This window comes from Mesocricetus auratus, unplaced genomic scaffold (genome assembly GCF_017639785.1).
Source record: "Mesocricetus auratus isolate SY011 unplaced genomic scaffold, BCM_Maur_2.0 Super-Scaffold_100691, whole genome shotgun sequence".
NCBI lineage: Eukaryota > Metazoa > Chordata > Mammalia > Rodentia > Cricetidae > Mesocricetus > Mesocricetus auratus.
Window position 1 is genome coordinate 30,526,295 of NW_024429267.1, and position 25,604 is coordinate 30,551,898.

Genomic DNA, 25,604 nt, shown 5'->3' on the forward strand with positions numbered 1-25,604 from the left:
TCCATCCATTTCCACCCATCTATCTGTACATGTATATCAGATTCCTCGGATACATGAATTGTTTCTATAATCTATTCTAGTGATTATCAATCTGTACGTCCCAACCTGCTTGGAGTAGTGTTCAGATGTCCTATATATTAGATATTTACATTGTAATTTATAAGAGTAGCAAATTATAGTTATGAAGCATTGAAATAATTTAATGGTTGGGATCACCACAACATGAGGAACTGTATTAAAGGGTCTCATCATTAGGATGCTTGAAAACTACAGAATATCATTTTCTTAAATTTCTTCTTCATTGTTTTAAAATTTTCTAATAGAGATTCTTTCTGTTCATCTGTTACAATTATTCATTGATATTTCATTCATTTTTGAAGCAACTATCACTCAGGTGGTTTGCCCAATTTTTTTCTCAGTCAGTTTATTATCACTATACAGAAAAGCTACTGATTTCTGTACTATATGTTGGCTTTGTATCTATCTGCTTCTCTGAAAGAGTCTATCATCTCTAAGTGTTTCCTGTAGACTCTTCAGGGCATTTTTGTATAAGACCACATCATCTACAGATAGAGGTAATTTTAACTTCTTCCTTTCCTATATTTATCTCTTTCATTTCTTTTATTCATTTCATTTTAGGTCGTATAGCTCTACCTTCACTTTAAGTTCTGTGCTGAATTATAATGGGGAATTTGTACACTTTTATCATGTTCTTGATTTTAATGGAAATGCTTTAATTTTCCCCAATAACACAATATTGACTATACATCTGTTCCATATAGTCTTCATTATGTTGACATATTTTTCTTTTATTCTTTGTTGTTTCAAAATTTTTATTATAAAGTTCTATTGGACTTTTTTTTCCACTTCTAATGAGATGATCATCAGTTGATTTCTATTTTAAGTCCACTTATGTGATGTATTACATTTATGACTTCTGTGTATTGAGCCATACTCTTATTCCAGGAATGAAGTCAATTTAATCATAGTGAATGATCTTCTTGATGTGTACTTGAATTCAGTTTTCAAGTTTCTTATTGAGAATTTTTCATTCACATTCACCAAGGAGATTATCTTTTCCTTATTGTGCTAGTATCTGGTTTTGGCATTGAGACAATTTCTTTAACTTATATATTATGTATTCATGTGCACACATATGTATTGATTTTATATATGTCTACATATACACACACATATATGTATATATATATGTTATTCTAAAAGTCATTGGCTTTGTTGTTGGTATGTATTTCTTTTCCCTCAAAGAACTTGTGAACATTTTGTCATTTCTGTTAAACCATGAAAACAGCAATGTGGCTAGGTTACTCATAGTCAATGTGGCCAGATGGCCAAGTTCTCAATAACTTATCCTAGGACAAAATGCAAACTCAATGCCTTTACTTGTCATTTTGGCAAGACAGAATGTCTAATCTTGTTTGTGTATGTTTTTCCCTTACACCTCCAGTCTGCTGCTCTATTGGTGGTCTGCCTGTGTGCAACACAGATGTTTCTCTCTCTCCACTTTTTTTTTGAAGACGCTTTGGGAGGCATATGTTTACATGTGATACTAGTCCTTCCTTCTCCTAACACCTTCTTGTGCTGTGTAAACAATCGTCATCTGCCCCTCAGATCTGGGGCACTTGAGACTTTCACAGCTGTCAGTTTCTTTTTCAGCCTGTTTGCCCTGGTGAGCATGGTCTTCAAATAATGTAGCCTTTCCTTCTCTCCTCCAAATGAGTTGGAATGCATATTTTCCCCCTCCTTTCAACTCCGTTTCCTTCTGTGACCCCAGCATATTTCCAACCCCTTTCTTCTAAGTCTCTCTTTGTACCAGCTCCCCAGATGTGATCAAGAATGAACTCTCTCTGCTCCTCATTTTAATTCTCTATGTAAGTACTTGATTTGCAAAAGCAGGAAGAGGCAAGCCTCACACATTAAATGTATTCTTCTCATGGGCACCCTTATTTTCCTAATTTGTTTCTTTTACATTTGACATAGTAAATCATTGTAATATTTACTTATTTTTCCAACTCTGTTTGCTCATCAATAGAAAGAATATATATATGTATATATATGAACATGTATATGATATGAATATATGTAAAGCAACATAGGGAACAGTTGCTTTAGCTTCTGTGTTACATATTTACATATATTTAATTTATACATTATCTTTCCATTATACATATTATTTATATTTTACTTATTTATATAAGTATATAAATATACATATATGTTTTACAAATGAAAACCCAACTTCTCTTTCAGTCAATCAATACATATTTAATGAGTATATATAATGTATCATTTTTCTGCATAGTAAAATTAAGGCAATAAAGAAATTAGGGTCTCCTTTCTCAAAGAATTTGTGTTCTAGAATAAGAGGCAGGTGATGAATAAAAACACAAATAATTGAAATAATTGTAACTGGAGGCCAGCTGAGCTGAAAACTGAACCATAAGTAGAAGCCTTGATAAAAATGGTAAGGTAATAAAATTTCTGAGCAAGGTGAGCTTACGAGTGAGTCCATAATGCTGTCCATGCCCAGAAGTCCCTAAAAAATGACTGATATTGACATAGCTGGCAGAAGATTCCCCAGTGACTGAAGTATTGTGAACATGATGGGATCAGTTAGCTGTAGTGTATTGATGATAGTCATGGGTCCTAGAGCAGACATCTAAAAACAGATAAGAATTTTCACCTTGATTCAAAATGCCCAGGAATGGGTCCTAGAGCAGACATCTAAAAACAGATAAGAATTTTCACCTTGATTCAAAATGCCCAGGAATGGGTCCTAGAGCAGACATCTAAAAACAGATAAGAATTTTCACCTTGATTCAAAATGCCCAGGAATTCATGAAAACCTTTAAGATTTTTTAAAGAGAAGGGACACAATTTGATTTATACTTTTAAAATATGACTTTGTCTGCTTTTATCACTTAATTATAGTTTGGTTACTGGTCTAATTCAGGCAATCTTTATGATACTTTATAATTACCAACCTACATAAGCTGTGGTGAAGCCTCCCTCCTCTTAAACATCATCAGCATACAGTGATTTTTCTAACTCAAATTTTTTACCTGGACCTTAAAAGACTTTATAGGATTTAACACTTCAGCCTGTTTCCTTAACTCAAGGTTTTATGTTCCCATCTTGGACATGCTGCATCTTAAGCTGTAGCTATAGCTCTATCAGGACTCATGACTCCTGTGTCTGCCACTGCTCATCTCTGGTTGGAAAACATGACTTTTCTTCTTTCCTACTATCCATAGAGCTTATTTCATGCTTCCTGTGTGAAGATGAAATGAGATCATTATTTTTCCTGATTGACAGGCCAGTTTATTGTTTCTGTTGTCATTCATTCTAGACATATTCTCTCTAAGACTGTAAACAAAATAAACTCTTTTTCAATCAGTGTTGTTTTTTTACCTGGGTATTCTTATCATAGCAACAGAAATATAACTAACACAGAAATTGGTAGTAGAGAATTTGGGCTGTTGTCTGATGAAACTGGTGATGTTGGTTTTTGGAGAAATGTGTGTAGCAAGAATTCTAATTTTCCTTAATAATAAACACCCAGAGACAGGTATTGGGGTTAAAGCTGAAGATCTGATAAAAAAAAATGGCCAGCCAGTAGAGCATTTTCACCTCTACCAATGCTCAGTCCAAAGGGGTGATCCTGTCTTCAGACTTCCCTGAACTCCTGTCTCCTCCCAACTTATATTAGTCTCTAGTGCTGGGATTAAAGGTGTGGCATCCCAAGTGCTGAGATCACCTTTGTATGAGCTCTGTTTCTCTTCCAGACTGGATCAATTCTGTGTAGTTCAGGGTGGCCTTGAATTAACAGTGATAATTAGGACATAAATAAAATATCAATACAAATATGGAAGACTTTGGAACTTTGATCTAGAAGAATTTAGTGAGCTATTTAACCTTGTGGGAGCTTAGAAGACTAGATACTGAGAATAATACTGGCAGGGCAAGTCTGCCTCATGAAGTTTCATAGAGGAAAGAGGTCTATATTAATAACAGAGATAGAAGCTATTTTTATGAAGTTTTGATAAAGAGTATGACAATTAATTATACCTGTATCCTGAGAACTTTCATGAGGCTCAAATAAATAAGTAATGAACTAATTTCTTTGGCAAAGAAAAATTTAAGGTAGCATAATATTGAGCCTGTGGAATGGTTACTATTGATCACTTTTATATAGGAAGTCTACAGTGTAATAGAGGGACATGTCAGGCAGAAAGAAAAAAATGTGTAACTTGAAGAGGCAAGGAGAAATCACTAAGAATTATAGTGAGTCATTTGCTGAAAAAGAGGCTGTAGTTGTGAGAGTCATTAGAAGCACCAAAGTTAAGCTTTTCACTCTGCACTTAGAACAATAGAAAAGATGCAATGAGAAAGATCAAGACTCTGCCCAGGTCAGACTCTAATTTGTGAAAGGAAAGAGTCTAAGGGAGTTTCCTGTTCCTTGAAAGAATTGCCTAGTAAAATTTTACTCAAGCTTCAGTGTACATGAGCTGTTGCAATTGTGGTTCAAGGGGGCCAAGTTCATCCGAAGATGACAGCTGAATTTGACAGTGTAGTCCATGTGGTAATGTTTGGGGAGCATAAAAGTCCTAAGATTGAGGAAGCCATAGATACACCTTCTGCAATTTCAAAGAATCACTGAGTAAAGGAATGTGTGACAAAGTTGGAGTCCCAATAAGGAGACCCTAATAGGCTATTATGTAAATCTGTGAAAGCATTTCCTGGATTGTGACAAAAACTCAAAGATATTAGTTTAGAGATGTCAGATTAGTGGTATGTCTGCTAATAATGTTATTTACAGGGAGTGGAGCCAGGGTAAGAGAGATATATTTGTAGGTAGCAAAGCTGGAGGAGAGGAGTCATCTAAACTCTGAGGTGGAAGCCCCAGTTGCTTTGTTATAGACAGACACAAAGCTGAAGTAGATTTATTATTTAAGCCTTTTTGACAATTGTCTTCATTTTGCTAAAAACAACTAAGAATAGGGATTATGTTTTAGTAAATTTGTGGTTATAGATTCTCCTTTAATAACCATAATTTCACTGACAAGTAGCTAGGTTATCTGTACCAAACATGGTATCCCTCTTGGTGAGTGTGTCTTGAGTCTGTAAGAGAGCTGATGGTTGCTGTGAAGGTATGTGTGCTACCTCTGTACCCACAGCATTATAGTGACATGTTGATTGTTGATGTAGTTCATAGGCATCATAGCTGGGTAGGACCGTTGCCTTTGGAAACTTTCATGACACTTTCTGGTAGCATGAAAGGTAGTCTTCAGTGAGGGGACACTTAAAGACACTTATAACTAAGTCGTCTCTGGGACCCGTTTCTGAAGTGTCTTAAGTAATAAGGATTTACTTTCTATCTCTCAAGGAGGGAGTAACTAAGGGCAACATTAGGTTTTGGGAGTCTTGTGGGCAGCTGTGTCCAAGAACTCAAGATGGCTTCTCATGTCCAGTATTAGGGGTTTTGTTAGGTAGCCTTTGGCTCTTAGAGAGACCATTGTCTGCCCAAATGAGAAAAGGTCATTAAAACTGGATATGTATATTCATAAGGAAAATTACATGTATTATAGGATTTTATTTTGGTAAATAGTTAATGGTGTGGCTTCTTGTAGGGTTTTCAAAGATCTTTATTTTTATTTTACTCCCCCCTCTCTCTCCTGTACTTATTTTAGTCTACCTTTTCTAGATAGGCCCCACTCTCTCTTTCTCTCCCATCAGATCACTTGGATCCTGTTGGTCCCTTTTACCATCTTCTACTTTCTTCTCTATTTACCTCCTTACCTCCAAGGAAAGATCAAGTATTACTTCTAGCACTCTTTGTAGAGCTGGCTTAAAGGCCATCAATTTCTTCAATCTATTTTACAAAATATTTTTCTTTGTACTTTGATTATGATTGATAGTTTTGTTGGGGAACAGGGCTGACATTTGTGACCTTTCAGAACATATAGAATACTAGTCCTTGCCCTTCTGGTTTTCAAAGTCTCCACTGAAAACCCAGGCATTGCCTTTAGTATCGATTGTGGTGATATTTTGTTTATGACCTAACAAATAAAGCTTGCCTGAAATTCAGAGTACAAATCTAGCCATACTAATCAGCCATACAGGTCAAGCAGTAGTGACACATGCCTTTAATCCTAGCCACCACACTAATTAGCCATAGGAGCTGGGCAGTGTAACCGTGTTACATGCCTTTAATTCCAGAACTGGAGAGGAATATAAATAAGGCAGTATATTTAGTCTGCAGTCATTGTGAGTACAGGATAGTCCCAGCCTTGGTAGAGGTAAGAGCTCTCTAGTGGCTTGTTGCTTTGTTTCTCTGATCTTCAGGTTGAAGCCCAGTATCTGTTTCTGAGTTTTTATTATTTATGCTACAATGTATCATAGTCTTCCTCTCTTGCTCTATTCAGTACCTTTTCTTTTAGTGTTTTGAATATGTGTTGCAGCGGAAGTCTCTTTTCAAGTTTAGTTTATTTGCTGTTCTTCAAGAGGTGTATCTTACTTTAGATTTTAAAAGTTTTCTTCTATGATTTTGCTGAAAATATTTTCTGTGTCATTGCCTTGGATCTCATAGATTTTGTTTTTTCATGGTGTTTTATATTTAACTGATGTTTTGCTACTGGGTTTTAAAATAATTAATGTTTTCTTTGTCTGAGTGATCTATTTCTTCTACTTCGTCTTCAAGACCTGATAGTCTCTCATTTACTTGATTCAATCTATTGGCAAGACTTTTCTGTGATCTTTTGCTTGACATTATTATTTATTTCTCTCAGGTGTTACTTAAGTTTTGTTTTCCTTTGTAGATTCTCTTCATGAAATTCCTTTCATGAATTTCTTCTTGAATTCCTTTCATTATTTCATTCAACTGCATTTTCTAAATCTTCAGGCATTTACATATATCTTTTTTGAGCTCCTTGAACATATTTAGAATTGTTAATTTGAAGCCATTGTCTTGCATATTAGTTGTTTTTTTTCAGTGAGGGTTATAATTAGTATGCAAATTTCAGTTGGAAACATGCTTTGGTTGTTTATGTTATTTTTGTTTGGGGGATGGGTCTGGATATCTTGAGGACAACTTGCAGGAACTTGTTCTCTTTTCATAGTGTGCTTCCTTGGGATCAAACTCAGGACCTCAATCTTGGTTGCAAGTGTCTTTACTTGGTAAGGTGAGTCATCAAAACAACTCAAAGAACTCCATGCATGTATACTACTAAATATCATATCCATTCTTCATTTCCCCCTTTTTGTAATTTCATTTCTTTCCCAAAACCCTGCAACTTCATACTTTTGTCCTGTGGATTTATTTTACTTTATTTTTTAACCCATTAAGTCCAATTAGTCCCAACATATGTTCATATGCATGGAGCTATCCAGTAGAACATGAGAAACATACATCCTCAAAAATGTAATTCTCTCATTCCTAGAAGATATCAATAGCCAATGTGTTCTCAGTTGCATCCACAACAGTGTAGCTCTGAGTCTAGGGTTTATTAAACTGTATCCATCTTATAGCTCACCCTTTTCACTTTTTCTTTTTCTTCAGACATCAACTGCAGGAGATCAAATGTGTAGACATTTTGGAGCTTATGAAGTAGAATTTTCAGAAGAATGGCTGGTGAGGTGACTAGTACAGATTCAGCACTGTCTTCATGAATTGGCACAGGTTGTAGCAAGTAAAAGAAGTAGGACAGTCCACGTATGGACATTTGACCTCAAGCACATACTCTGCAGTGGTGTAGCATGTAAGCAGGGAGGGACATGCATCCACATTTACTTTAATACTGTTCCAATTGTCTGGTAGAGCTTGGTTTTTCAGCATTTAAGCACCAATGATCAACGGGGTTACAGTTTGGATAAACAGCAAATTATTGAGTATTAGTTTTCATAATGTCTAAAATCCTGCACTATAAATAAAACTCAGGGAATTAAGTTGTTCTATATAGTTTACATCTGTAATTTAGATGGCATTGCTACTCTGCCAACAGAGTAGAAAGTTTACTTCAATATTTCTTGACAGAGATGGAGAAGAGGATCTGCTTCCCTCCTCAGGGGATATTTAGAAATATTATTGTGGCTGCTACAACTTGTTTTGTGTATATGTAGAGGTGGCAATTGCTACTGGAAGCCAGTGGGGGAAGATCATGAAGGCTGCTGCTATCCTAAAATGTGCAAGACTGTCCAAACAATTTGCTGGCCCCCAAAGATAATAGTATTCCACTGAGAAATCACATGTAAAATAATTTGAGTGGATAGGAAGAGAGTAGGCTTGAATGCTCAAAGAGAAGCCAAACGTTTGCACATTAGAAGAACATAACTTATTTTAATCAAGTTTTGTCAATTAATTTAGAATCTTACACAAGACACACATTCCAAGTTGGAGTCAGACATCCGAGTTTAAATAGGTAATAAAACAAAACAAAAAATGGGCTCTGACAGGAATGGTGAAATATACTTTGGTTTTAGTGTCTTAGAAGTGATGTTTCTCTGAGGAAGTGCCAAGTGTAAAATGAATGTGAGAAATGAGCATATTTCTGTATTCATTTTTTCTTTGCCAAAAGTATGTGTTCTTAATTTAAATGGGAGATGCTTTTAAGTGTGCCCTGTTTATCCTTTAAATCTTGTAGACAGAGGTTTCTGTCCCACCATGTCCTGCAGTATTTCAGTACCAAATAAACATATAGTGGCTTATATTAGTTATAAACTGTTTGACCTATTGCTCAGGCTTATTACTAGCAAGCTCTTAGAACTTAAATTAACCCATAATTATTATCTATGTTTAGCCACGTGGCTTTTTCTCAGTAAGGCATTCTCATCTTGCTTTTTCTGCATCTGACTGGAGAATTGTGTCTGCCTTTCCTCTTTTCAGAAATATTCTAGTTTGCTATTCCCACTTATACTTCCTTCCTGGCTACTGGCACATCAGCATTTTATTAAGCCATATGAGTGAAAAATCTTTACAGAAAACAAGAACACTATCCCATACCAATTTGCTTTGCTCTTAGTCATGACATGTTTTCGTTTTCTTCCCTAGCATTTTGGCAACTGTGAAACCCATAACTATATTTTTTCTGTTGTTGCTCTACTGATTATTTGTCCATCAGTGCCTTCTAATATTTATGATATCAAATACAACATGTATATAATAATATAATAACGAATACCCACTACTTTGAGTCCCTCTATTATAATCAATACATGCACACATTTGCATTATATGAGTGAGGTAATCATTCCTAATTTTTTAAATTCCACTATAACATCCATTTTTCAACAATGGAGAATCATCTTTTTGTTATTATCAAAAAGAAAATTTTTCTTGAGAAAATTTTACTGTTTTTCTTTTGGTCCCATTCACTTAAATCAATAAAGTCGAAACAAAGAAAACAATACAAAGAATCAATGTAACAAACAAAGCGTTGGTTCTTTGAGAAAATCAACAAGATAGAGAAAATCTTTATCCAAACTAACCAAATGGCAGAGAAAGAAAATGAAGATTAACAAAATCAGAATGAAAAGGGGGATATAACAATGGACACTGAGGAAATCCAGAGAATCTTCAGGTCATGCTTTGAAAACCTTTATTCCACAAAATTCGAATATTTAAAGACAATGGACAATTTTCTGAATAGATATCATTTACCAATATTAAATGAAGAACAGATAAGCAATTTGAATAGGCCTATAACCCCTAGTGAAATAGAAGCCATCAATCAAAATTTACCAACCAAAAGAAAAGTTCAGGGCCAGATGGCTTCACTCCTGTCAGAATGGCTAAAATCAAAAACACCAGCGACAACTCATGCTTCAGAGGATGTGGTGAAAGGGGAACACTCCTCTATTGCTGGTGAGAGTGCCAACTTGTTCAGCCACTTTGGAAATCATTATGGAGATTCCTCAGAAAATGGGAATAAACCTACCACAAGACCCAGCAACTCCACTCGTAGGCATATATCCAAAAGATTCCCATTCATACAACAAGGATGTCTGTTCCACTATATTCATAGCAGCATTATTTGTAATAACCAGAACCTGGAAGCAACCTAGATGCCCCTCAACCGAAGAGTGGATAGAGAAAATGTGGTATATTTACACAATGGAGTACTATTCAGCAGAAAAAAACAATGGAATCCTGAGATTTGCATGCAAATGGATGACACTAGAAGAAACCATTCTGAGTGAGGTAACGCAGTAATAAAAAGAGAAACACGGCATGTACTCTCTCATATGTGGATTTTAGACATAGATCTGGGGAGTGCCAGGCTACAATCCCTTGGCCAGAGAGTCTGGGAAACAGAACCTTCATTCAGTGGCTGATGGAAGAAGAGGCAGACTCCCACGGTTAAGTACTGAGCTGAACTCAAGAAAGCCAGGAACAGAGAGGGAGGACTGATGACCAAAGGGATTAAGACTGGGATGGTGTACCAGCTGACCTGACAAAGGTTAACTCTTGAATCCCAGGCATTAGCCTGGGAATCCAGCATGGGACTGATCAAGACCCCCTGAATGTGGGAGTCAGTGAGAAGGCCTGGGCAGTAGATCAGTACTCATCCCGAGTATACACAAGGACTTTGGACTCCCATCCAACAATGTGAGATGCACTCTCACCCTGAACTCTTGAGGGAAGGTCTAGTCCCTGCCCTGGATGAAATGACAGACTATGGACACCCCCATGGAAGGCCTCACCCTCCCTGGGGAAATGAGGGGTTATTGGGGGGGTTGGGGCGAGGGCACAGGAGGAGGGGAGGGAAAGGGAGAGGGACCTGGGACTGACTTGTGAAGCAACCTTGTTTCTAATCTAAATTCAAACTGAAAAATAAATAAAAAAATACCAGTCACAGTTCATCCAGGAGAGGATGTAGAGAAAGGGAAACACTCCTCCACTGCTGGTGGGAGTGCCAATTCATACAGCCACTTTAGAAATCTCTATGGAGATTCCTCAGGAAAATGGGAATTAGTCTACCACAAGACCCAGCAATTTCAGTCTTAGGCATATACCCAAAGGATGTACATTCATAAAATAAGGACAGCTGTTCAACTATGTTCATTGCAGCATTATTTGTAATAGCCAGAACCTGGAAGCAACCTAGATGCCCTCAACTGAAGAATGTATAGAGAAAATGTGGTACATTTACACAATGCATTTACTTAGCAGAAAAAAAAACAATGATATCTTGATGTTTGCAGGTAAATGGATGGAACTAGAAGAAACCATCCTGAGAGAGGTAACCCAGTCACAAAAAGACAAACATGGAATATACTCACTCATATATGAATTTTAGATATAGTATAAAGGATTAACAGCCTATAGTCCACACTGTCAGAGAAGCTAGGAAACAAGGAGTTCCCTAAGAGTGACATACGTGGTCCTCTGGAGAAGAGGAACAGAACCAGATTGCCTGATATATTAGGAGCATGGGGGTAGGGGAGAGGGAGCTTGGAGAAAGAGAAGGGGAGAAGAGGAGGGGAGAGGAGGACATGAGGGAGAAGGAAGGTTGAGTCAGGGGAAGAATATAGGAGAGCAAGATAAGCAATACCATGATAGAAGGAGCCATTATATTTTTAAAAAGAAATCTGGCACTACGGTAATGTTTAGAAATCTACACAGATGACACCAACTAACAATCTAAGCAATAGTAGAGTGGGTACCTTAAATGCCCTTCTCTGATAATGAAATTGATAGCTACCTGATATGCCATTCTAGAGCCTTTATCCAGTAGCTGATGAAAGCAGAAGCAGACACCCACAGCTAAACACTGAACTGAACTCCTGGAATCCAGTTGCAGAGAGGGAGGAAACAGCTGACCTGAAAAAGGGGGAGATCTTGGACCCCAGATTGATAGCTAGGAAACTAGTATAGGACTGATCCAGACTCCCTAAGCCTGGGTGTCACTTAGGAAGCCTTGGCCATTTATGGGGCCTCTGGTAGTAGATCAGTATTTATCCCTAGCATATGAATGGACTTTTGGAGCTCATTCCACACAGAAGGAACACATCGTTGAGGGCCTAGGCCCTGCTCCAAAGGATATGACAGACTTTGAAGATTATCTATAGAATGCCTCACCCTCCCTGGGGAGCAGATAGGGAATGAGATAGAGAGTTAGTGGGGGGCATGGGAGGAGGGGAGGGAGAGGGAACTGGGATTGACATGCAAAACAATCTTGTTTCTAATTTAAATTAAAAATAGAAAAATTAATTATGATCTTTTCAAAAAGATATAGTTGTGGATAATATATAATGTTTAAACAGCAAATTTTTTAATTTATCATTTGATTTCATCTTTCCAATTTCTGTTATAATAATAACATTTTTCATCTTATTAATTTATTTGATAACTTTTATCCAGTTGTGCTGGAACACTTCTTCAATTCTATGACATAGGAACCTGAGAGGAAACTACCATGAATTCAAGACAAATTTGTCTATACAGTGAGTTCTAGGTGAGCTAGGTGGACACAGGGAGACCCTATCTCAAACAAAATATAAAACAAAACAGTGCCCTCCAATTCCCTGTTGCTCCATAAAAGCAGAGGTGACGTTTTGCTTGGTTTTTTTTATCTCACTGTAAATGTACTTGCAAAAATACTACTCTTAAAAAAAGAAACAAAAAATAGCATAACTCCTAACTATATTCTAAATACATATCGTTATATCTACAAAGAGGTGCAATTCTCACTTCTCATCAAAGAAACTTCTCTTTGCAGGAGATCAGACAATTTCAGAAAACCACAACTAATCAAAATGCAGAAACAAGAGATTATATGATGCATAGTCCCAACTGATCCTACCAACAGGGATCATTATAGAAGAGGAAGCAGAAATATTCTGAGAGGCAGGGAAACAGGAAATTTTCTGCGAAATTGTGTCCCCTAGAAATGTCAAAGTGACTACACCATGAAGTCTAATTAACATGTCCTGTCAATGGTGACACCGTTGGGCATGCTAACATGGAAAAGGAAAAGCTCACCTCACAGTGGTTCAACCCTAGATAAAGAACCACAACCAACTAAGGAGAAATTGGCTTCCCCCCAAGAGTCCTCCCCTTACCTCAGTTGGTTATCTAATACCAAGTGGTCAGCCCTGAGATTATATACATACTGTTAACATTTTATAGACTGAACCAATTGCATTTACACAATTAGTATGAATTTGAGAAAGAGCAAGAAGGTTTGCATTGGAGAGGTTGGAGGGAGGCAAAGGAACCAAAGACATGATACAATCATATTACAACTTGAAAGCATATGAATTGAAAACAGGTGTAACTTTGAAAATCTGGGACAGGTCACTCTCATATTATTTCAAAGTTAGTGTTCTTTCACTCTTGTGAGGATTTCCATTTTAGAACATTTTCCACTTTTCTGATGTGTCTGTAGAGACTGTCTCCTCTCTGACTACTGTGCTCTTCATTTTAATAGTCAGCAGGAAGACAGTTTCTTATCAGCCCTTCATAAGATGTAGTTAACGCCAAGTCTAGCTTGGCACATCAATCCAAAAGGCGTTAACAATTTCATACTAAGTTTACGACATCCTCATTCACGTCTCTGTGTCCTTTCCTAATAATCATTCAAAGACAACATTTTCTACTGATTGCTTACCTTACCCTCTGGTAGTGTCTAAAAGAGAGTGATAAATGTGGAAGCCATACCGCAAGTCTTTAGCACCTCTCAGTAAAAGTAAATCAATGACACGTAAATCAGGATGTATACAACCTCAGCAGCATCCAGTTGCTGATATTGAATACTCCCAAGTCCATTCACCCTGCCCATCTGGCATTAAAGACCAAGGGTAGGGAGTGAGTTTCAGTGCAGGTTTGCCAGAACACAGTTGATTCCTCAACAAAAACATTCTTATCTGAATGTGATATTTTTGATCCATTTATTTTTGGGGAGTGATATTTGCCAGTTTATTTGATTCCAGAGTTTTAGAACAGTATTAGGTTATTTCTGGTGGTAATATAGATAAAAATTTCTCAGCCTTGTAACATGACAAAAAATGATTGTAGTCTCATAATAATTATTTAAATATCACACTAGCGAAATGCTTTTGAAATTTGATGGCTACCTGAATCTCTTGTTAATTGTTTACTGCTGTGGTCTGCAGGAATTATGAAGTGAGATTTCAGCTGATAAAGCAGAAGTTTGACCCACCAGAATGAATGACTTCTGATGGACATAAATCCAGTTGCAAAACTCTGGGCCCTCCAGTAAATATCTTGTGAATCCATAAGAACTCTCTTTTGGTGCAAGATTCAGCAGTGTATGGATTATTGGGAACAATTTTTCCCATGTACTACTATACTGGGTCACTTTCCCCCACTCTGTGGGACCTCCAGCGAGAAATTTAGTCATGCAGTCAATAAACGTGGTTTCCACAGTCTAATCTCCACTTAGTTTCCTGAGATGAATTTAGAAGCCAGCTCTCTGCAATGATCTTCTATTTGGAAGGACATTTAGTTAGGAAAGGAGCCCTTCATATGGATCACATTCAGGACCTTCAAGACTTGGGTGGCTCTTCCAGGTTGTTGGATTCTTAGTCTGTTCTTATGACCCTGAAAAAGGCAAGCCCTGTGACCTTGCTATTGGCAGAGAACTGCTGATTTTGTCTGTATGTATATATAAACTGCTGATTTTGTCTGTTTGTATATATAAACTTGCACACGGAGCAGTGTGGCACTGGTGCAAAACTCTAAGAACCCATGCGAAATCACTGCTGTTGTCTTTGGCTATGACTCTCAAGCTCTCTGCACACAAGCATCAGCTGCAAATGTTGAGAAACTGCATCTCAGCTGTCACTCAAATGTAATCAGAACATTGAAAGTAAGATGTAGCAACAGTGTGTTTTGAAACTTCTGGATGATTCAAATGTGCTTTAAGAGAATTTGGCTTTGTTTATACAACTGATTAGGGCCATCTTACAATTCTGTAAAAAAGTATTTAGATGTGAGAGTTGTGTTGTGGTGCCTTACCAATCTTATGCCTGTTTTGGAACTTTTACCTCAGCCTTTTTTTGTTTCCTACTGAAAGCCTTCAGTTTTCCAAATTTTCCTTGCAACTATCTTTGGCATACTGCTAGTTCCCTCATTAATAGGTGAAACAAAACTTGGACTCACAATGTTTTGATGGTTTTTCTATTTTATGTAATTAATGACTGTAATTTTCAGCTAGAAGTTACATTTTCTTTTTGAGTAGCTGCCAATCATTTTCGAACGTTGGCCAAGAGTGCAGTATAATTAAATTTGTACATTGTTTTCAATTCTTTCTATACCTCCCATTGTTCCTGCTTCAGTCCTCATCAAACCAAGAATTGATGACTACCTAAGTAATTGTGGACACACTTGGTCTCAAAAGTTCATTTTTGCAGATAGGATTTATACAGTGGGCTATGCCAGTTCAGTCTTGTTTGGACGCTTGTTCCCTCTTTTATTAACAAGAGAAATGCTGTAGCATAGCCATCATCTGGGTTGGACTTGAAGCTGTCTTTCTGCAATGGGGATAAATTGGCTGTACTCCGCTGACACTTCCCCCAGCCTTTCCCTGTGACTGATGGCTCCCATTTGCAAGATGTCAGGCCAAGGTCTGAGGAACTTCCTTTAGCAGTGTAAATTGGCCCACTTGGCTTCATCAGCATAGTAATCTCAGCAGAGGCAAGGACCTGCCACTCTATCAGTTGATTGGGTTCACTGAAAGTTGTGATTCTAAAATTGTTCTGCTTCTCAGCTAAAGAGCTTTGCATTGGAAGGATGTAAGGTGAATGTAACCATGGCTTAAAATGTCTTTAAAATGTAAGATTTAACAAATGTCGGTAATAGGACATTTGCATGTTTAAAAAATTGCTTATTTGACTCCATAAACATATTTAGCCTTTGACAAGTTCATTTTTTCACCTCATGTTTAATATGATCCTTTAATTTTATTTTACCAAAGTTATATTTATTATGTGCTTATTTTCTTGTGTGTGCATATATGTCTCTCTCTCTCTTTCTGTGTGTGTATGTGTGTGTGTGTGCATGCATGGCACATATGTGGATGTTAGAGGACACCATGTGGGAGTTGATTTTCTACTTCTACCTTGTAGGGCCCAGAAAAGAAGTTCAAGTCTTCAACGTTGGTGGCAAATATTTTAACCTGCTGAGTCATTTCTTTTAATATAACGTTTATTTTACCTATAGAGCTATTTTTCTTGTTAAATTTATTAATGTAAATAATAAGGGTGACTGAGAAGCAATTGCATCTAACATACTCATTTGACTGTTGGTCTAGAATGTGATTGCACAGCTCATTCCATACACACACACACACACACACACACACACACACACACACACACACTTTGAAATCACAGAATCTTTTTCCTGAATCTCTGTTCCTCTGGGAGGTTATCCATTTGTTCTGGGGTTGTATTTCTTTTTTTTCTTTTTTCTTTTTTCTTTTTTTTTTTTTTTTTGGTATTTATGAGACAGGGTTTCTCTGTATTGTTTTGGAGGCTGTCGGTCCAGCCTGGCCTCGAACTCACAGAGATCTGCCTGCCTCTGCCTCCCGAGTGCTGGGATTAAAGGAATTCGCCACCACTGCCTGGCTGAGGATGTAATTCTTAAAGCATTTTCTAGATGAGTTTACATGGCTTGGAAAAATACTTTATTTGGAACTGCCTGATGTTAAGTGGTTTGTTGTTGAATGTTGACTAGACTAAATGAATATGTAGGACAATGAGGATTAACCAGTAGTCATTTGAAGCTCAATGTGCTGAAAAAGGTTATAGAACATATGTGGTATGGTAAAAGGTAATAAACATGCTTTTCTCAAGTGGCTTAGAAACTGCTCTTCAAAACTTCTCCTAATAGAGTTACACATGCTTAAAGATAATGGAAATTTTAGTAGAGTAAATAAAATACGCTATGATGAGCTCTAAGAAACTTATTCTTATAAAATAACTTTGATGGAACTATTTGTATATTATTCTGCTCTTTAAAAATTTATTAAATTTATTTTTCATAGAATATGTTTTGATTTTCTTTTAACCCAACTTAGTATTTTATCTCTTTCTGTCACTCTTTGAAAAAAAGTAAAACAACAAAAATCCAAAATAAAAATAAAAACAGACAAACTAAAATAAAGAATATCAATAAGACAAAAAATACCAACATGAAGCAAAAAGCACTCCACTGAAGAAAACTGATTTGTCCTTTTTTTTCTGGTGTCTGTCTTTAATAGCTTCTTGGTGGGGGTGGTCCTTTGCTTCAGAGCTGGCATTTTGTCTTGTTTGAATCTTTACATTTGATTTCTCAGGTGTATCTCCTCTAATGTTAGGAAACAAAGGAGTTAGGACATTGTTAGAATAACTAGCACTTTCTGATTAGTAACGCTATAGGACCCATAATGAAGAAATAAGAGAATGGGGGAATGGAAATAAGGAAAATAATGTAGAAATTATAAAATTAAACTAAAATATCTTAGCATCAGTCCATATCTCATCCTTGTTCTTCCTGGCTGAAATGGGTATTGACCCTCCATACACACATTGTCTTATTGCACTAACTCTACTGGTAGAAAAACAGCAGTTTGTGTTTACAGTTCAAGTCTGAATCCTTTCTAACTTTGATTTGTTTCTGGCTATCAGATCTTGTACAGGTACTTAAAATATGAAATTTCCTGGTTGTTCATGAATAGAAATAATTCATTATTTTATGTACTCATTTTAACTAAAAGAGGGATCATGTCAAAGAATTATTTTTAGATTGTATAATTCTTACGTTCCAAGTAAATGAAAAGTTTGTTGCATGACCAATGTTTCCTGTTGTTGAAATTCTCTATCTTTGCTACCAAGGTATTATTAAACAGTATTTTGTCACATTTTCACACGTCTCAGGAATGTAGTTAGTTGACTGCTGAAAGCTTAGCAGCTGGCAGTCTTATTCAATAATGAAGGCATGACTATAACCTGCAAAATACTATTTAGCAATAATGTACTATTATGGCAGTCCTTTTACTAGATGCTTATTTAGATTGTATTTAGTTTTTATTATCATGGCTATAAATTAGTTAAAGGGATAGACTAAACTGTTAGTGTTTTCACATTGTTCTTGCATTTCTTAAGCTTAATCTAGAATATTTTTTTTAGAATCCAATATTTACATTTAAATAACTATGCCATGAAGTACCTAGGTTCTGAGTCTCTTACCTTCATTCTGCTCTCCCATGATTCACACACACACACACACACACACACACACACACACACACCTTGAAACACAGGGTATGAATAAGAACAGAACTAAACAATACAAAAAGAAACAAAAACAAAACAAAAACAAAACCTCACCAGGCTATTTTCAGGCTTGTTGCTACAAGATGCTAAGGGTCTCTTTCAGCATCTTGCTACTTTTAGAGTCGAATTTTCAAAAGCATTTTGTGTAACTGACTGTTCTCAAAATATAGGAGTTGTGAAAATAGCACCAATTTTAATCTATACATTATTGTATATGTTAAGTGTGATATCTTTGGCAGTCAACTTTAATAGGTAGGTATTAATTTCAAACAGTGGCCTGCAAATAATGACAGCAATGAAGAGTATTCCCAGAGAATGCTCCTAAATTAATTTGTCAGTTTGACCCAGTAGTGAAAATGCATACTAAAACACTGATGTGAATTGAAAATAAAATCACTGCACTTGACAGATTTAATAGTTTAAGTGATTTCAAATTAACCACATACCACTGACCGCAAGTGAGGAATGTGAGCTTTCTCCTATAATGAAACATACTCTAGGGGCTCATTATGCAGAGAAGAATAAATAAATGAATAGTAAATAAATCAGCACTGGGAAGAGAGAGTGGCAACTACTTAATGATTCGTACATGCATACATAAAGATATCACAAGCAATTCAGATACCATTTTCTCTTTTCAATTTTGTAGTATTACAAATAAAAACTGCTGATCATGATATGTCTATCAAAGACATTAATAATGATAGAAATATCAGCTTTCTGAAGAAAGTAGTGAAAACACAAGCTCTTCTTACAAAATATCTAAAATGCACTGCAGTCACACTGGTTTTCTATAACTAAAAATTTGAGTACTAATTAATTTTAAATCATTACCTTTTAAGTCTTTCTTACAGTATATATAAGTATATCAACTTATTTCAGCTAATATGATTTGAGTGTCACATTTGTTACTAATATTATCATTATTTCTCCATGAAAATTCAGTTTTGCCTCTGCTACAAGTAAAGCCAATTTGAATATAATACTTGGAAATTTTTTGTTGCTAGACAAAGTGCATGATCTATAAATATATATTGAGAGAACACAAGTAACAATACATTTGTTTTAAAAGTTAGCTTTCCCACCCCACACAAGATGGATCCATATGGTGTCATTCATTATTCCCATAGTTTATGAGGAAACTTTCACATGATGGTTAGAGGTTTTGATGTCCTTCAGATTAAGGAAGAGAATATCAGTCCCTTGCAGCAGACACCCACTGAAGTGGTATCAACTCTGATTTCCAGAATAGCAATATAGAAAGTGATAAAATCTACACCATAAATCTGAAGAATACGCACCCCAGAAAAGCTACTGTTGGTAGGCAATGCTGAAGGGTATTACTGCCGCTGGGTCCACTCCAATCACTCTCTGCTTCATTTCTGGGACGATCACTAACCAAATTCAGGAATGTCTCCTGGTGACAACTGGTATAGTGATGGGGGATGTCCTGCTGTATATATGTTCCTCTTATTGGTTCATGAATAAAATACTGAGAGGCCAGTAGCCAGGAAGGAAGTATAGGCAGGGCTACCAGAAAAGGAGAATTCTGGGAATAACAGAGCAGAAAAAAGCCACAGGGAGACACTATGTAGCTAGCAGGAAGACAGGATGTGCCATGTGTTCTCTGGTAAGATAAGGTCATGTAGAAATACATAGATTAATAGTTATGGGTTAATAATTAAGAGAGAGATAGCCAGTAAGAAACCTGAGTCATTGACCAAACTGTTTATAATTAATATAAGTCTCTATGTGTTTATTTGGGGCTGAAGTGCGGTGGAATCAGGCTGAACAGAAACTCTGACTACAACCCAGTGCTAGTCACCAACCATTCACAGAAGTATAGTTATTTGTATCTTATTAGCTAATTTTCACATTGTTTTGACAAACTACCTCACAAAAACAACTTCGGGGGGAAGAATTTATTTTGGTTCTCAGTTTTAGAAGGTCCATTGTCATTTGGCTCCATGTATCTGAGCCACTGTTAGATAGAATATCATGGCAGTAGATGTAAGTGTCAGAAACATAAAGACAGACAGGAAGCAGAGAGAAAATGAGCATAAGGCAGGAACAAGATGCCCCCAAGATCTGCCCCCGTTGTCCTGTTGTCTCTAGCTAGGTTCAACATTCTAGTTTCTTGGGCCTCTCAAACAGCACCAACACTTGGAAACAAGTGAATAATCCATGCCCTTAGAACTTGTGACAGATCCTCAAGTAACATTAATGCATAGTTAAAGGGAGAAGTGGCCACTGTGAAGAAATTTCAGCTAACAAAGAATGGTGGCCAAGGGGATACAGATGCTTAGGCCTAATATGATAGAGAAAAACAATACCAAATGACATAGAAATGATGGAGAAAACTGTATTTTATTGGCCAATTATCTTGGTAACGTGGTTGATGAAGTGTAATAGATTCAACAACCAGGAGGCCAAGAAATGACTATAAAAAACTTTCAAAGAACCATATACTGAAGGGAGATGGCAGGTGGCTAGGACGCAATCTGTTTGGAGGGTAGTTTAATGCTGCTTTTGGTGAGAGAAGTTCTATAATGACAGGAAGAAATCAATAAAGAGCCAAAGATTGAAGATAGAAAGTCCACCTACAAGGTTACAATTAATGTTGAAGTAGATATATTTTAAGTTAGGAAAAGTAAAACATGAGATTCTACTTCTTGTGTTCATAGTGTAATAATGATAAAAAACAATCCAGTTTACTCTTTCTTATCTGTAACGTTCAAGTAGTGATACTCTTAATTTAGGTCAAAGATTAGTCTGAAGATGGGCATATTCTAATATTAAATCATTTAAGAAATAGAACCTTTAAAATCATGTTTAAAAGGAATTTTCCCCAAGTCTCAGGTACTTTATATTGCATCATCAATGAGAAAATAATTCTTGTACTGATTGTGTGAAGCTGGAGTGATTATTGGGTGTTAGAGGTCATGTGACCACACTATCAATGAATGAACAAACATCTCTTTCTTTGCAAGGAGTGGCAGGATGATGACCCCCAAGAGATGGGAAGGTGTGATCCAGTTACTTCTTGTAGGTATGTTGTGATAGATGAAAGTGCTTAAGTAAAGGATCATAGGCATGATAGGAAAACATGGTTTAGGGACAGTTAAAGTGTGAGCAAGTATCATATAAGATTGCTATATAAAGATTTTATCAGGTGAGTGACTTGTAATATATATATATATATATATATATAACATATATGTTGCACATATTTGTATTACATAGATATGTTCATATGTATTATATATTTCAAAATATATCATATATGGATTAAAAATTTTTTAAATATATAAATTCTCTTTTGTTTCTAAGCTACTTATCTCTCCATTCCATACCAGTATTTGTTTTGAAGAACAAGGTTGAGATGACATTAATTTGTTTGCTGTCCTCTTTACACTATCCACACTATTTCTGTGATTGCCTGGAGAGTGCTTGTTTGCCCCACTAAAGAACAATAGTAAAAGAGAAAATGACAAATATTTAGTCTTGTGAATGTATTAGAAATAATTTACCCCACTATTGGTAAATTCTTCCTGGTAACAGATTACAGGGGCATAATCACATTAGAAATGAATTTCAAGTGGCAATTGTTTGACTATGTTTCTGATTTTCTTTTGTTTCACAGAAGTTTGAGGTGGGCATAGATAATTTAGCAGTTTGGCCTTTGCCATGTTAGCTAATTTAGCTCTCTTAAAAAATGAGTTAAGAATATTATGATATGCTTTCCGGACTGCCCTGGGATGGGTCCATAGGTTGTTGTTCTTGATTCCTGTCATAACTTAAAGGGAAACTTACACAATGTCTGGAACCCTTGATGTCCTGCAGACGAAGGAGAAGGATGTTCTCAAACTCCTGCCTGAGGAACCCATTTAGATGGCACCAACCTTGACTTTCAGATAGAACAGTACATCTGCAAAAGGAAAAGTGATGATATCTACATTGTAAGTCTGAAGAGGACATGGGATAAGCTGTTGCTTTCAGACTCTGGCTATTGCTGTCATTGAGGACCCTGATGATGTCAGCATCATCTCCTCTCTTGTCCATGGGAACTTTCAGAGTTTCTTCATTTTACATGTGTTTGTTGGACACAGCATTTATTATGGTGATGGTTGCTCAACAAGAAATTTTCCATGACTTTTATGAATAAGTAATGTGAGATTTTGGCAGAGGCAAATGGATAAATAAATAACATTTATTGATTTAAAATGTATGAGCCAATTTAGCTGTGATAAGTAATCTTTTTTAAGGACTCTTGAATTCTTCCTGATGCTATTTTATTGACAGTGCTGGCATTTATATTCACCAAAGAGACTGGTTTGTAATTTTTTTCCTTCTTGTTGTGTCCTTATTTGATTTTGATACCAGGGTAAAACTGAAAGTAAAAATAGTTGAAAAAAATCTTAATTTATTTCCTATTTTATGGAATAATTAAAGTCATAACAGGGTTAGTTCTTGAAAGTTCTGATAGAATTATGCTTGTGAATTTATCTGTTCCTGGGATTATATTTTTTAAGGCAAGGAACATTTCTCTTACTGAATTCCAGTGATGGTTATGGATCTACTTAAAGTATTTCCTTAATTTTTGTATGTTGTTTACACATAGAAATAAATTTATTTCTTTAAATTTTGAATTTAGTGGAATAGTGGTTTTAAAGTAGGTTCTTATGGTTTTTGGAATTCCATTAGTGTGTGTTAGTTTCTCCCTTTTCATTTGTTTATCTTTTGATTAATTTGATTAAAACTTCTCAATCTTGTTTATTTTTTCAAAGGACCAACTCTTCATTTCACTGATTGTTTGTATTTCATTAATTATAGCCCTATTTTGATTATTTCTTCCCATCTATTGGTTCAGGGTTTGGTTTACTTTTTGTTCTTCCAGTGACTTAATGTGCATCATCTGAAATCTCATTTATTTATTTCTGTTTTTTGTGTAGTCATTTACCACCACAAACATTCCTCTTAAGAATGTCATTATTGTATCCCATAGACTGTATCCCAAGGCTTTCAATAGGCACTGGCTTGTTTTCTGTGCGTCCAATGAGTTGTGTCATTGCTATCTTCAGAAAGAGTGCTGAGGCCTGGATAAATGATACACGGGACTAGGTTCAAATATAGGTAAAATATAATTTATTTCAGGGAGCAGTCTGATGGGCAAGTGCTGTTTATATGTCAATAAAGCACTGTTGGCCAATGCGGAAGCAAGATAGGTGTGACTAGGAGTCGAGGAGGGCTCTGGGAAGGAGAAACACAGGGAGTCATCATGTAGCTGCCATAGGGGTAAGACGTCAGGACCCTTTTCTCCGGTAAGAGAAATACTTAGATTAACAATTATGGAGTAAATACTTAAGTTAGAGATAGCCAGTAAGAAACAAAAAAGGCCAACAGCTTCATAATTAATATAGCCTTCTGTGTGTTCATTTGGGACTGATGCAGCTCTGGAACCAGGCTGGCGGGAAGGCTTCTCTCAACAGAAGTCTCTTACATAAGACACAGAGGGCTGCTGCAGGTTCCCGCTCTAAGGACTGCACTGGCTGCTCTCTGTGACCCGACCCAATGCAAGAGATGGCCACCTGCCCTGACCCCAGACCTAAATTCACTCCCAGTCAAGTCCTCTCCTGTGACTATGCCCGTTTGGGCATGGTCAGCACTGCAGGTGTGGGCAGAGTGGATATCTCACTACAATAGAGCTTTACTGTCATTTTATGGAGAGCATCAAAGGTCTATCAATAACCTGAGTTTTTCAAGGGGGGGTTCCTATTGGACCCCTTTGAGCAACCACTTTGTTATCTGTAACCCACTGACAGTACTGACAGCTTCATGTGGTGACAAGAGATGTCCATCTGTTGCTCTGTCTCCCCTGTTAATTGGCTATTTTGTTTAGAATGCCTTACATATACATATATTTTATGAAAACTTTTAGGTCTTAGGATATACCTTTCATAGTGCTTCTGACTTTAAAACTTTTTGTTGAGTAATTGGGTGTTGTTCTGATTGGTCTGCTTCCATTAGTGCCTTGTCTTTCTCACTTACAGTTTTATTTACACTTCTTTAATTCTGTGTTGTAAATACTTTATATGCTCATGAGCATTTTATTTTCTCATCACAGATACTTGGAGTTATATAGACTTCTGTAATTGGATGGACAGATTATTTCCCTAGGTATGTGCATTTCCACCTAATTTCACTGCTGTTTTTATTAGGCTTATGAGTTGTTCATTTCCAACATCTTATCAGTTCATTTTTTCTCAACAATTTTATCACTTTATTGAATTCTGTTTTCACATATTATATTGATTTCCTTATTTCTTTCAGAATTTTTTGTTCTATTGGGACATGTTAATGTCTTTTGAGATTATCTGATCATAGTAAAAAATAATTTGGTTGATTTTATTTCTGGAACTTCTAAGGTCAACCTTCCTTCCTACTTCCCTCCCTTTCTCTCTCCCTCCTTTCCTCCCTCCCTCCTTCTTTCTCTCTCTCTCCCTCTTTCTTTCTTTCTATCTGTCTTTCTTCCCTTAATGTCTTTCTTTCTTTTGGCAAAATAAAATGTAATCAGATGAAACAAATTTGCCAGTGGGAAGATCATTTCCATTTTTGGCTATTGTAAACAGTGCTACAATGAACATGGTGATACAAATATGCCCACAATATACTGATTTCATTGCCTATGGACCTACACATACATTTTATATATATGTTTGCTAACACTTGCTGTACTTAATCTTTCAGCAATGGCAATTCTTACTAGGGTAAGATGATACCCACTACAGTCTTGATTTACATTTTCCTGGTAGGAAAATATTTGAAACATTTTTTCATATAAAAATAGTCACCTGTATTCTTTTATTTCTTTTTAAAAAGCTTTTTATTGATTCTTTGTGAATTTCACACCATACATCCCATCTTACTCATCTCCCTATCCCCTTGCGTTTGCCCTTCACCTTTGCAACCTACTCCCCTAAACAAAACAAAATTTAAAAGTAAAACCAAAAAGCAAATCACAAACAAAAAACAAATGCAACCAACCAAACACAAGCAACAAATCTCAGCATGGAAGCTATAGAGTAGGGCCCAGTTAGTGACACAGTATACTCTTTAGTTCATATATCTTTGTTTGTAAGAGTTCATTGCAATGAGTCATTGGTCTTATTCAAGGTCTCCGGCTGCTGCTACACTATAGATAATGTTTCCTCACTGGGGTCTTCTTGGATATCCTATTGTTGCTTTGTATCATGAAGATCCTGTAGGTTTGCATCTGCAGGTCTAGCCCCTTCATATGCTCTAGCAGTTCA

The 25,604-nt window shown here is 36.3% G+C and overlaps 1 long non-coding RNA gene across 2 annotated transcripts in view; it reads left to right on the forward strand.

The window, feature by feature from the left end:
* LOC121137569 overlaps nucleotides 1–25,604 on the forward strand; it is an 88,890-nt gene that overhangs the window by 34,709 nt on the left and 28,577 nt on the right. The window contains exons 2-4 of one of the 2 annotated variants that reach the window (XR_005874858.1): nucleotides 21,285–21,343; nucleotides 22,138–22,253; nucleotides 24,419–24,471. This is a non-coding gene — a long non-coding RNA (uncharacterized LOC121137569). The remainder of the gene's footprint in view (nucleotides 1–21,284; nucleotides 21,344–22,137; nucleotides 22,254–24,418; nucleotides 24,472–25,604) is intronic. The other variant, XR_005874859.1, reaches the window with a different exon arrangement.